Source organism: Egretta garzetta, unplaced genomic scaffold (genome assembly GCF_000687185.1).
Source record: "Egretta garzetta isolate BGI_Z169 unplaced genomic scaffold, ASM68718v1 scaffold258, whole genome shotgun sequence".
Lineage (NCBI taxonomy): Eukaryota > Metazoa > Chordata > Aves > Pelecaniformes > Ardeidae > Egretta > Egretta garzetta.
The window spans coordinates 818,839-832,966 of record NW_009260413.1 but is presented as its reverse complement, the minus strand read 5'-3'; positions in this window follow the sequence as shown (position 1 = coordinate 832,966).

Sequence of the window (14,128 nt, the reverse complement as noted above, 5' to 3'; positions counted from 1 at the left end):
TACAACCTGCCCTCTGCTCTGAGCGGCTGCTCTGCCTTTCCCAGCTTCAGCTGGATTAAAGTAATGTGTTTCATAAGTGAGCTCTACAATCCCACTTCTGGATCTGGAGCAATAGCAATAGCCTGCTTTCTCAATGGGCCCCAAACGAGCCTACCAATAACCATGGAACCATCTTTACCTTTTGGGGAAGACAGTAAGAATCCAGCCATCCTGGCTTTAGGTGCAAAGCAGGGAAACAGCAAGTGATAACCTGAGCTTCTATCTGGGTGTATTTAGTAAGATCTGTCTTGTTCACACTAATCACTGGCGAAATTCATGCCATCTTCAGGAAGCAGAATTAGATCCACTTTTTCCTTTAATGTCCACAGGCTTCTCCATTATTGCGACAAATTTGTAATTCTACAGATTCTAGGACTGCACCTTTACTATGAATTTTGCACCCCTAATGGCTTTCAGCTAAGTAGGAGTTCCATTTAATCTCAAAATACTCTACTACTAATTCAGAAAACTCCATGCAATGAAAACTTTTCCTTTTATTTGGTTTTTATTTTACCTTATTTATGATACTAGAAATACTTTTTAGAAATGCATTTATCATAAAGTGAAGATTTTTTTATTCAGAACCATCTAATGCCACTGTCCCAATACCTTATCTTGCTTGTCATTAACATAATTAGTCTCTTAAAACTGAAATAAATTACCAGATTCATCCTAATCATTATTCTCTGATTTGTCAGATGAAGTTAGACCACATCTAATGGTAATGCTATGTAAAATCTGACATGCTGGGAATACGTAACATATTTCTGAAGGGCATGATTATAATCAGATTTGTCTAGACATGTAAAACACATTTTTGATGCTGTGAAGTCCTCCAATTAATTTCATGAGTTTTTGAGACTCATGATAGTTTAACTCAGATGTAGTGTGGGAATTAGAAATAGTAATAGCCACAAAGTTTTTAGCAGAAAAGCCACTGCCATCTTAAAATAATAAGGCCACATCACCATGTGTTGCAAATAATATTAGTGTGTTATTTCCAGTATTGAAGGTATTCACTAAGCTTTTTACTTAATGCAGGTACTTGTCTGTCTGAGGAGGAATAAATTCAGACATTAGCCAATATAGTCTATCGACTTGTTACTTAATGGCGTACTTTCTTCTCCTGACACCCATGCAGCTGTGAGCTTTTCTGGTTCGTTACGCTTCTCTGATTCTGATGCAGTGCATGCTGGCTGCAGCGGGAACCAGTGCTTGTATGCAATCCCTCCCCAGTGTGGCTGAGGAGCAGCAGGGCAGGGCAGGTTATCCATGATTTTCCGTTGCAGGTCTGTTCGGTAGGAAAATAATGTAGTCCAAAACAGCACTGGTAAGGTGTCACGTGTTTTAAAGCTGCAAAAGAAGAGGTACCACAATGCCAATTTTTAAGCTGGTCAGTGGTATGGCCAGTCCTGTGGTCAGACGTCTGCATGTTGCTGCCACTTCAAAGCCATGGAAAACCCACTGTTTTTCATATCTGTCCCTTCAGTTCCCCTTGCTTTCCCCCCAAGTTTGGTGTACAAGCAGCTGGCAGAAACACACCTCTGCTGATGAATGCGTTCATCTGAAGCCCTGATGACATTGCATTTGTCAGGCTGAGCCTTTTCCCATCCTGGTTTCAGTTTGGAGTGAGGGTTCTCCATACCTTATTTAGCCAGCTGGAAAGGGAGCTTTCTCTTTCTTTCTTCCCCCTCGCAGACTGTCCATGGACAATATAACAAAATGTGAGCTGGCACAGGAGATCCGGCTGTCCTGAGCATGGCCGTGGGGGGCTGAGGGCAGTCTGTCTCCACTGACTGCCTCTCTGTCTCCATCTGTCAGCTTGTCTGTCTCCACTGTCAGCCACGGGAGCAGTGGCTGACTGAGAAAGATGGGCTGTTTCATGGAAAGGACAGCCCCTGCCCCAGCAAGACCCCAGAGCCAGGCTGGTCTCCAGCCCCCCCCCAGCTGCCCTGCTCCTGGCTACCCCCTGGGGGTAGCCCCCACTACCCCCAGCTCCCATTGCTAAGGGAGCAGCCAGCTCTTCCTGCACGCAAAAAGAGCCACCCAGAGAATAAAGGCTTAGAAATCACGGTGACATTTAAAAAGCAAATAGCCATCACTGCAAGATATACTCATGCCTTTTTTTTTTCTCCCAGGAGAAACTTATAACAACCTGCTTATTCAGCTTGACCGTAATAATGTAAGTGCTCTTTTCTGCTAATAATAATTACAGGGGAAGATTACATAAAGAAAATAAAATTTGTCTTTCCTTCTAAAGGTGTGGCTTGAAAAGTTTTGGTGTGTGAAATCCAGTTCTAGGTGGAAGCTGTCTGATTTTCCTGAGTAAAATAAGCCCGCCATGAAAGTGTGGTTAAAAATCAGGAGCAAAAAGTGTGACCTAAAAGCCATAAGGAAGACGACACAACAATTAAGTGGAGAAAGCTCCAAGTGGTTTAATCTTCTGGGGGTGACCATAGGAAGGGTTTTCCAGGGCTTGTCTGCTTGGCAGGTTCATCACCAGGAGACCTCTGTAGGGGTCTAAATGCCAGCCCATCGAGCCAGAGTGCATGAGCAGGAAAGACAAGACAGGAGGTGAAGAGGTTAAAAAGTGACTGTACAAAGGGGGCAATTACCTTCTAGAAAGGTAAAGTATCTGTAGGGTAAAGAAGGACAGAATCTTTTAGGCAAGACTGGAATGATTGTTTCTCAAAGAATAGATTGAAAATCCTAAAGAATGATGGAAAACATAATCCGAGGCTTTGACAGTCTGGGCTTGAGCATTTGCAATGTGTTGTGGGATAAATGAGTCGCTGAGACTCTGCGGACAGTCTTTGAGTATCTGCAAGACAGTTTGTTCTCTGCAGGGATGGAGAAGGGAGGGAGTGCTCCCACTGCACCTGGGGTTTCTTAGCACAGGGTCTAGCTGTACCTCTGCTCGGGGAAGATGGTACAAGAACCCACATAGCCAAAGCTAAGGCACATGACATGTCTTCCCCTTCCACCCTTGTGTCTACACATAGGTGCCAGTGTCATTGCAGCTGGGGCAAAAAAGCCTGACTGGAAACTTCCACTTGTCATCTGTCTTCCTCCAGCAGTACCTTGGTGTGTTCACCTACCTGGCTGCTTGCTTGTGGGGTGCTGCTAAAAATGGTAGTCCCGTCTCCTCTGATGAATGTTTCAGCACAGAAGGTTTTAAGGTACAGGCATTCTTATTGTGAAGTTAGCATCTGCCAGCTACAATGTATGGTGCCAAAATAGAAGCTCCCCACATCAGACACCATATGTGAGCCTTACTCTGAGAGTGGGGGTTAGAGGAGGGTGCAAGTAGTTTTCCCTCAGTTGATGGGAAAATTTGGGGTTTGAGGTAGCTCCCCAGGAGAGTTGAATATCATTCCCTGTGGAATACTGGTGGACTCATCATCATCATCAAAATCATTAGAAGTTGTTCCTCCTCTCTTGAGATTAGTCTGAAATGTGGGACTTAGCAGACCAGTGAAAAAGTTTTCCTTGTTTCTGTAGGCGATCCTGAGCTATGATATTCTTCATACTTGCTGGAAGCAGAATCACCTCTGCAACATAAAAAGAAATTAGTTTCCTTTTCCTTCAATTATATTGTTATAATGCCTTACTCCGGTGTTCATATAGGAATATATTAGCAATGTAAAGTATGATTATAAAATCTCTTGACTTGGCGCACGAATAAGGCCGTCAAATAAGACAAAGTGCTAATAAAATCTTACACTACTTAGGGAATATTACCATAATAACACTGAATGAAGAATAAGTCATACATAACAAAAATACTCTAATACAATAAAATTAATATAACTATAGTTAAGTGTTACTTAATTAAAGCCCTTTCCCTTAATACCATTTGATTATGCTCCCATTCCACCAGGGGTCAAATTCATCCCTGGTGTGACTTCGAGAGAGTGCAAACAGATGGATTTTTGCCTTTGATTAGGGCTACTCAGAAGTTTATGTCACACTGCTTCTGAAGAAGTTCTGAGCACCTCTTTTGTCATTTGTGTAAACCTGAGCTAGTTTTTCAGGCTTCTTAATGTCATGTCCCTGCATGCCCCTGCTCCTTGTGCTCCTGTCCTTGAATGTCTTCTAACAATACTGGCACTCCTACAGAAACAGAAATGTTTGCTTAAACCCAGGCAGCAGAGTTGTTCTGTTATCTAGGGAATACTCGCATCAGTAGATGGGGCTGTACCGCGCAACAGGAGCTCGTTTAGATACACTGGGTGCATCCACATTAGCACAAGCATTACATTAGCACAGATCAGAGGAGCACATCCGAGGAAAACCTGCTGCCGGTTGTCCCTGCACGTGGTCCTTTGGTCCACACCACCGAGCAGAGGGAAGAGCAGTCCTGCGTGACCCTGAAGGGCCAGGACTTTTCAATGGGCAGAGCAGAGTGTGACATTAAGCAGCCACTAAGTGCAAGAAAGACTGCTTCCTGAGTGTGGTTGAGATAAACCCGACAAGAGGTTGATCCGAAATCAATAAGCCAGTCTTTGTTTAAATACCACCTTTGCCTCCTAGTAATCAGCTTGCTGACTATTTCATAACTATGAAATTGAGCATTTTCAGTGCTGCCCCAGGATGTATTAGCTACAGTCAGGGGTCTGCATGTGCAGATTATTTTTATTAGGTGTGTTTTCTGCCTTCTCACCAAAATAAACAAACCATCACTTGCACTCATTGAATTCATTTTATGTTTGTTTTGGTTACTTGGTAATTTATTCCGTATGCCTGCTGGTGTTTGAATGGAATAGCTGTCTGAGTTCATTAGTCAAACAATGAGTAGGCTACCTGGAGCTACCTCCCCTAGACTGTAAATGTCTTGCTAGCATTAAAACTTTATTTCTATCAGTTTTACTAGTCCCTTTCACGATTTTCAGTTCTGTTAGGCCACACTGAAGTCGTCTTTTTTTCATACGAGTGTATCTCTAGCTCCACAAAAATTGCCTTACGGTGTTGAGACCTGGTATTATCTTTATTGCTTTAGTCGCTCTCAAAAGTCACGGTGCCCCATGCAGCAGGCCGTGGGACTTATATCCTGTAAGCTCTCTTGTTTTTATTCTGATCGCACAGCAGAACATGTAGAAACATAGTATTTCATTTGCCTCCTTTTTTATTGCATATGTGTACTGGACAGATGGATGTTTCAATGATTCTTCCACTATAACTGCAAAATCCTTTCCCTCTTCACTTTGCTGGATGATTGCTCCATTTAGCACATTCTTGAGCTTGATTCTTCACTTCCAGGCTAATTATTTTACAAGGTGCAATGACTAATCTAAACTGTTATGTCAAACTGTCGATACCTAGAACCCATTTTTTTCCCTTACAGAAACAGCAAACCAAACATTCAATGGAAAAAAAGAACGTAGAGGACAACTCTCATTCAGCTGACATTCATATTGCTCTGTAAACCAGGTGACAAAGATCAGAGATCAATGAAGTAGCACACTGCGTGTCCCTCATCTTTTTGAGTTTTCCTCAACTCTTTCATTTAATTATCTAAGTGCTTCTTTGCCACAGTAACATGTGAGAAGATCTATACTACCCCACTTTTAGCTATAATCTCAGTTATATGAAATACCGCTTCCACAATGTTTTCTTTTAAAAACAGCCGTTCCCTTTTGCTGCCATTCCATATTCTCCCTTGGGCTATATGAGCTTTGTGCAGAAAATAACTTAGCATCTCTCAACCAATGTTTTTTCTCCTCGTTTTCTGAGAGAGGCATTAACTTCTTCCAAGAACTTATTTCCAGGGACTTCAGACTGATTAAGATATCTTAATCTTCTCTTTGCTAAAACATTCAGACTAAATGATGTAGATGTCAAACATGTAGAAACATAGTATTTCATTTGCCTCCTTTTTTATTGCATATGTGTACTGGACAGATGGATGTTTCAATGATTCTTCCACTATAACTGCAAAATCCTTTCCCTCTTCACTTTGCTGGATGATTGCTCCATTTAGCACATTCTTGAGCTTGATTCTTCACTTCCAGGCTAATTATTTTACAAGGTGCAATGACTAATCTAAACTGTTATGTCAAACTGTCGATACCTAGAACCCATTTTTTTCCCTTACAGAAACAGCAAACCAAACATTCAATGGAAAAAAAGAACGTAGAGGACAACTCTCATTCAGCTGACATTCATATTGCTCTGTAAACCAGGTGACAAAGATCAGAGATCAATGAAGTAGCACACTGCGTGTCCCTCATCTTTTTGAGTTTTCCTCAACTCTTTCATTTAATTATCTAAGTGCTTCTTTGCCACAGTAACATGTGAGAAGATCTATACTACCCCACTTTTAGCTATAATCTCAGTTATATGAAATACCGCTTCCACAATGTTTTCTTTTAAAAACAGCCGTTCCCTTTTGCTGCCATTCCATATTCTCCCTTGGGCTATATGAGCTTTGTGCAGAAAATAACTTAGCATCTCTCAACCAATGTTTTTTCTCCTCGTTTTCTGAGAGAGGCATTAACTTCTTCCAAGAACTTATTTCCAGGGACTTCAGACTGATTAAGATAACTTAATCTTCTCTTTGCTAAAACATTCAGACTAAATGATGTAGATGTCAGTATTAGCAATGAAAACTTGTTTCCCTGCCAACCAGGTATGCATCTTGCAATAGGATGATCAAAGATGCCAGTATGCAATCATGAAGTCTGTGTGTCAGCAAAGCCTCAGGTGACTTAGAGCACTTAAGATTACGTACTTGAAAAATGTTTTTTGGAAGAAATTCTGGATGCAAGTGGCAAGGACTATTGCAATGCCACGGTTGTCTAAAGCAACAAAAGTGGCCTTGAGTTGTACCCAGTTTTTGCCTCAATCCCTGTTAAAGGGAGCCAAAAGTGTGTGTGGCCTCAAGGAAGGCACAACTTACAGCAAGGGAAATTCCAGATAGACCCTAGGAAAAGAATGAGGTTGGGCAGTCATTGAACCAGGCTGACCAGGAAGGTTGTGGAGTCTCCATCCTAAGAGATAATCAACACTGGACTGGACATGACCCTCAGTAACTTGGTCTAGTTTTGAAGCTAGATCTGACTTTGAAGTTGGCGATGCTTAGTGCAGTGGACCAAATGACCTCCAGAGGTCCCTTCTAACCCACATCATTCTGATCCTGTGGTTACAAACCATCTGATGAGTTGGGATGAGACAGTAGAAATTGGGAGGGTGAAGGGGAAAAGGCAATGCTAGTTTGCTGTCTACTGTAGACATTTTCACAGAATCACAGAATCACAGAATCGCAAGGGTTGGAAGGGACCTCAGGAGATCATCTAGTCCAACCCCCCTGCTAAAGCAGGGTCTCCTAGAGCATTCTACACAGGACTTCATCCAGGCGGGCCTTGAATATCTCCAGAGAAGGAGACTCCACAACCTCCCTGGGCAGCCTGTTCCAGTGCTCTGTCACCCTCGAAGTAAAGAAGTTTTTCCTCATATTCAACTGAAACCTCTTATGTTTCAGTTTGCACCCATTGCCCCTAGTCCTGTCGCAGGACACCACTGCAAACAGACTGCTTCCATCCTCATGACTTCCGCCCTTAAGATATTTGTATGGTTTTATTCTGTCTTGGGCTATTACAGAAAGTTTAAGAGAGTGATGCTGTGTCCAGATGACTCAGATACGCGATGCTTACAGTAGTACAATGGCAGCACGTTTCAAAAAAGTTTTTGTTTAAGTATTTTCTCTTCTTAGCATGCATTTTCCTGAATCACGTTGAATTTAGCACCATTAAGAGCTAGATCTGCAGCAATACAATCTTGAAATGTAACCAGAATATGCATAAAGCTAGACCATTTAGAATCTATCTTCCAAAGAGAGTTATCTGTAAACCAACATCAAATGTACTAATTACAATATCTGCTTTTGGCATGGTTGAATCTTTTCTGTGGAAGCAAAACTAGATAGGATTTTCAGTATCTTTGGTAGCCAGCTTGTCCCTGATGACTTACATCCATTCCTATTAATGTTTACATCCATCCAGTGATCAGCTGTTTTGTAACTGAATCTGCAAATAGTTTCGGGCTTAAAACTCTAAGTTTTGGGATGGATTAGAGCTTTAAATGGAAAATTGCAGCTCAGAGCAGAAGAGAAAGTCAGAAAGTACTGTGGTGATTATGCTGATTTCTCATGTTTGATTGTCTTGTTTGTTTACGAGTCTTTGAAAATGGTGCTTAAAATGCTTGGGCAAGGATGGTAGGATGGTGGTCAGTGATCTAAAAATGGCAATGAGAACATGCGCAGATTTAGCAGTGACACTGGGTGATTCATGATTTATCTGATTCTTCCACTTCAAAAAATATTTTCTTGCATCTCTGCGTGGCATCATCTTACATCTTCTCTCCAAGATCTGCTGCATTAAAAAATCAGTAGAGCATAAAGTTGTTCCATTTTCAACATAATAGGAATCCAGATTTTTCTGGATTTCATATTTTTAGGGACTCAGAATGAGATCTCTGGCTTATATTGTACATTTGTAACATTTCATTTGCCTTTCTACAATACTGTTATGCTGAACTAAGAGAGGCTATGTGAAAAAACCTGTAGTAGTAAAAATCGAAATTATTTATGCTCCAATCAGTATTTTTTCTCAGAAATGCTGTGCAAAAATAGCAGCACATTACAGCCTTTCACATACACCCAGACAAATAATATATTGTCATTCAGTGATCAGTGTAAGGGAAACTCGCTAAAGTGACATTTCAGTGTAAATTTATGATTTATTAAAACATTTGAAATGCTCTGCTAAATCACTTTCCTCTTTCCTTTCCCCTGTGCCTTCACTATCTCATTCATGTATAATTCCTTTCTTCCTTATATGAAAACTCTTTATGCCATACAAACTGTGAAAGCATTACCATCAACGCAGTTACTACTTCTCTGATTGTGAATGAGGGACGAAGGCATTGAAAACAGTGGGAAATGACTACTCAGAAGTAATTTTAATCTGCTTAATTGAACACAGCCAAACAACAGTTACAAAAACAAAACTCCAGTGTAGTATTTCCAGCAGATATTTATGTTTATGGTTCTGTGTCTATGGCTTAGTGGTTAAACCAGTAAATACCACTGTTTGTGTAGAGGCAGTGAAACTGAGCTGTCTTTTTCACTTCTCAGGGTGATGCCCTGTTTCCATTACCAGCAGAAGAGTATCTGAAAGGAATGTGTATGCCCATCAAAATGACTGTGCTGTTGATCTTCCTGCAGGATGTAAAGGATGCTCCAGGGCAATCCTCCCCAACCAGTCCTTCCAGCTGGGCTGGGCTGGGCTAGGCTGGGCTGGACACGTGCTGAAGGAAAGGCCCCAAGTGTCACACAGAAACATTTATTTCCATGATTTTACACAGGAACTGAGGCTCCATTTTTGTTTGAGTAAGGGTATTGGTGGCCAACTCATGGTGACTCAAAGCAAGTCAAGTGCTGTCCCGATTACTGTGTTTTCAAAGTTGAATTGTTGGCTTCTGATCATCCTAAGAGACCAGATGTTGAGATTTGCAGTCAAAACTTAACCCTAGTCCCACCAAAGACAGTGACAGTCGTGCTGACTGTAGGAGGACTCAAATTTTACACGTAACAGCAAATATTTTCTCTCACCTGACTAACAAACTGACAGGAGAATAAAGGGTTTGGAGCCTAAGGGTGGGAAGGTTGGCTGTAGCTCTGTAACTTCTTTAATTCTCCCTGCGTTTGTTAATTAAGGGAACTTTGGAGGCTAAGCAGCTGTTAAATGAAGAGCTGCTCTCCCTCTGGAGTTCCATCTTGCTGAAGAGGGCTCCCTCCTCCCTCACTGCTGAAGACCGTTTTAGGAAGGCCCTGCAGTGCTCTACTGTAATCATTAGCTTATTCAGTGAAGTTCTTACATATTTTTTTTTAGATGCTACTAAAATGTGCGTGTATATAGCCCTGGAGCCCTAGTCCCCGTCTTTGCATTTACAGGGGCTGCTGTGTTTAATTAGCAGCTATGACAGGCACACTGAAAAATAATACATAAAACCAGAGGTAAATAAGCATACTTTCATCCTGAGCCTGTGTGGAGAAGTAGCCTTTATACTTCATTAACAAGGTCTCTACTGCATATATCTCTGCCTGATAACAAATGGCAGCCGGAGATGTAAAATCTCTAATGAGTGACGCTCCTGCACTGCTGAGCAGCCTGAACTGCCGCTGACGTGAGCCAGGAACTCAGGGCTCTCAGCACCCTACAGGCACCCCTCTTTAGTAAGGATTTAATTTCACAATATATCAGGCTTCTCTCCTTGGATTCCAGAGCATGTGCTCTTACCTGTTATAGCTCTAGTGTCTGACATGAAGAAAACTTGCTTTTCTCAATAAAATTCAGCAGACGTGACTCTGATCACGCTTCAGGAGTGGGTCTGTTGCTAAAGTAGGAACTATTTTTGTAACCCCATTTTCAGAGAACTAAGCTAGAAATTATTTAACATTGGCAAAGCAGACATATTTTTATGGTGGGAAAGAGCTTGTGTTTCTATGGTTCTTGGTGATAACAAACCCAGAGATGCTGTTTTTGTATATTTGATAGAAAAAAATGAATTCCCTTTACCATATCCCTGCAAGTGAGTGCTGAATAAAATCAAAAAGGAATGCGTGCATTTTTATAAATACATGGATCAATTGGTATCATATCTTCCATTGAAAGGAAATCAGATCAAACGCTGCTTATGTCATCATCTGTTTCTAAGAGTGCAAATGACATATTCTTTGAATCTCAATATGAAAAAGTGCAGTGCACCTGTTTCTCCCAGTTCAGTCAGCCTTCCATGAAATGTAGCTTGGCCTTCAAAGCCCACAGGCTGATGATGGTGCATAAGAAGAAGATAAACTAGCTAATCCTGTTCAAAGGGTCTGTAATTCAGGTGGCAGGAGAGAAGGGGAGGCAGAGGAGGAGCAATATTTTTAATTTATAAACTAGCACACCTGATAGAAAATTTTTTGAGACAATAAGGCGGCTTCCTATTGAAAGAGCTGCACACATTTGGGAGGCTCTTGTGGGTAATTGCCATGTTGAACCTGTCTTGAGTGCCTCCTTTACGCTATGGAGTAGCTGGGTGCTGATGTATTTAACTTCCAGTGTCATTTCAAATGGTTCTGGCTAACTTGGGCCCAGTAACAGAACACAAGATAGGGATGGAAAGTTTTACAGAAAGTAAGTAAGTTCTTTTTTTTTTTTTCTTTTTTTTTTTTTTTTTGAAACATAGGGTTTCCTTAAAAACCAGTAAGCGAAGCCCTGTTATTTATCAAATCCAGATACAATGAAGCTAATGGTACCTAATTACAACTGGGAAATACCTTGGTCACAGTAATCTCTCCTCCACTGAGAAAATCCTGACCCTACATAAGAAGCCTCCAAGCCATTGCCACCTGGCCCAGCGGCACGGCTGTGGGCTGAGACAGGGGCTACTTTTTGCTCTGTTGTTGTGAACACCTGGCAGAGTTAAGTCACAATCCTGCAGCAGTTTGACATTGACACTTGATGTTGATAGAGTGCTCAGTGGCAAGCAACATACAGATTGAACAGATCATCTGTAGCACATTTTTTTATCCCCACAATCATTTTTGTGTGACGTGGTTAGGTTTTTGTGTATGAAGGGTCATTCTGATGACCTTTTGGTTTGATTTTTTTTTAAATTTTGTCCCAACTTATCTTTTCCTTATCTTTCATGATCAAACATTGTATTAGTATTATATAAACATTTTAAATGATAGTAATTTGGATGATTTTATTACAAATGTACAAATGTGTAGTTTTCCTTGTTCTTTCTATTAATATGTCTGATGCAAGTCTACAGTAGAAGAATGATTTACTAAATGTGTCTGAGGATTATGCAATGCTTATTAATCAATGTCCCGTGTTGCTGTTTTACCAGCAAAATGTGAAGTATAAAAATTCAGTACAAGGAAATATATTGAAATTTCCTTAAATCATATGGAACATAGCTATACTAATCATAACAGATGATAGAATAGATGGATGAAATAAGCAGAGTTTATCTGCCGGCAGGCACAAGTCAATTAATCAAGAAAGTGCGTTTACCATATTTCTATTTCTGCTATCCAGAAGTGAAAACCCCAGAAGGAAAAAAAATATCTAATAAGAAAATGCTTCTTTTAATAGACATTTTATTTCCCCTTTCACAAATCTCTGTAATCCCCTTCAGTGGTGTATGTAGGTGTTTACAAATACTCTGAAGGAGCACCTCCTGGAAGAGCTTTTGGCAGCTGGGAATTGGCTCCAGTGCACACAGCAATGCTATCAGTGCTGTAGGTTTAACTACTTCATGCTTTCAGAGAGCACTACTCAAATGACTTGTCAGGATAAACTTTGTATTATGCATTAGCTGTTAGAAAAGCTGGTACTGGAGTGAGAATGCAGTCTCTGTACAAATATCCCTTTCTCCCTTTCCTGGTCTTCTCAGAAAGGTGGGGGCAGAAATACCTGTACTTTCCCCTGGAGATTTCAAGGGGTGAGAGAGTGCAGTGAAAACTCACTTATTCTCCATGTCCTTAACGCTTTTGAGACAGTGACTCTCAAAATTCAAGTTTTATGAGGTAGTTTGTAAACCTTCGAGTATTACTGGATCAAATCTATTGTATTTGGACTCTACCAGTAATTCGTAGTCTGTGACCATACAGTCCATCTTATCTGCGGTTGCCTATGGTCACATTTTCCTGCTTCCAATTCAGGCAACTAAAACCCTACTGCGTACTTCCCTAACGACTCTCCTTCACACAACCAGCTGCTGCTGCTGTGACCGCCTTTATGGGACGACTGATTGTAGGATCACGGCACAGGCAGCACAGGTGCGTGCCTACGGCCCCATCTTTTGGAGTTGCACAGTGAGAAAAAGTTGTCAATACTCACTTAGGAAACGTGAATTTTGTGAATACAAAGAATATCTCCAAAGACACAACTCAGGTGTGACTCTTGAATACAGTGCCCTTCTGAGGATGTGGAAAGGTGGTACCAGTCATCCCTTTCATCATAATTGGCTCCCTCAACCAGCTTAAAGGAAGGGCAGGAACAGATATGCGTAATGGCCATAATGTGGGAGTGCGCAGGGAGAAACACTTTACAGATTCCATGCAGAACGACATAGTTCTTGCTCTGGAAACACTTCAGGTACAACATGGAGATGTTCCGAGAGAAACAGGCTTGCAGGCTACTGACGCAAAATTGGAGGGCTGGTAATGGAAGAAATAGCTGGAATAATATGAAACCCTAAAGTACAGTAAGGGGATATATTTTCTAATGTAAAAATTTTATGGTGGCTGTTTTTTGGAGTAGGATGAAATCCCGAGTGAATTGCAATTGGCAGTTTGTTATAGCAGCTCGTCCTGAATTTCTCATAAACTCAGACAGGGTTGTTTTGGTTGAGGGTAAACAGTCCCCCAAAGGGGAGAATGGTACTAACATGCTCCTAGCTCTATATCAGAAAGAATTGCCTGTTGTCCTTCTTTGACTGGAATTTTATTCTAATATAATTCAATCCTTCTGACTTCCATCTTTTTTCTCCAGATAATTTTAAAGAAGCACGTGTACTCAAAGCTAATCAAAAACATTTTATTGAAACAGTTTTTAGAAACAAATTTCTGGCTGGTAGTTCTTTCCCCCTCCCTGTTGAAGAAACTTTATTTTAAAGTGAGAATTATTTTGGAAAACATTTAAATATCTTGTTGAACAGCTGCAAAATGAAGTGTCTTGGGTTTTGCTCTTATTTAAAATGTCTTTGCATAAATTAACAGAACCGAAACATTTATAATTTATTGACATGTTTTGACTGTGAACTTGTGTTACACAAATTTTGATTAATTGAAAAAAATCACAATAATTTGCCTTTTTCTCACAGCTTGGAATTAAACCACTTCATTTTCCAGTCACCACTATGTACTCTTTAGAAAGAAGAAATATGGAAATGGGTAGGCGTAACAGCTACTGAAATTCTCTGGGATGCCTCTTTAAATTTATTTCCTTTTCTATGGTTTCCATCAACTGTGGTTACATTTGGTTTTGTTGTGCTTTGGGACAAAGGACATGCTTGATCAGGGCAGCTCGCT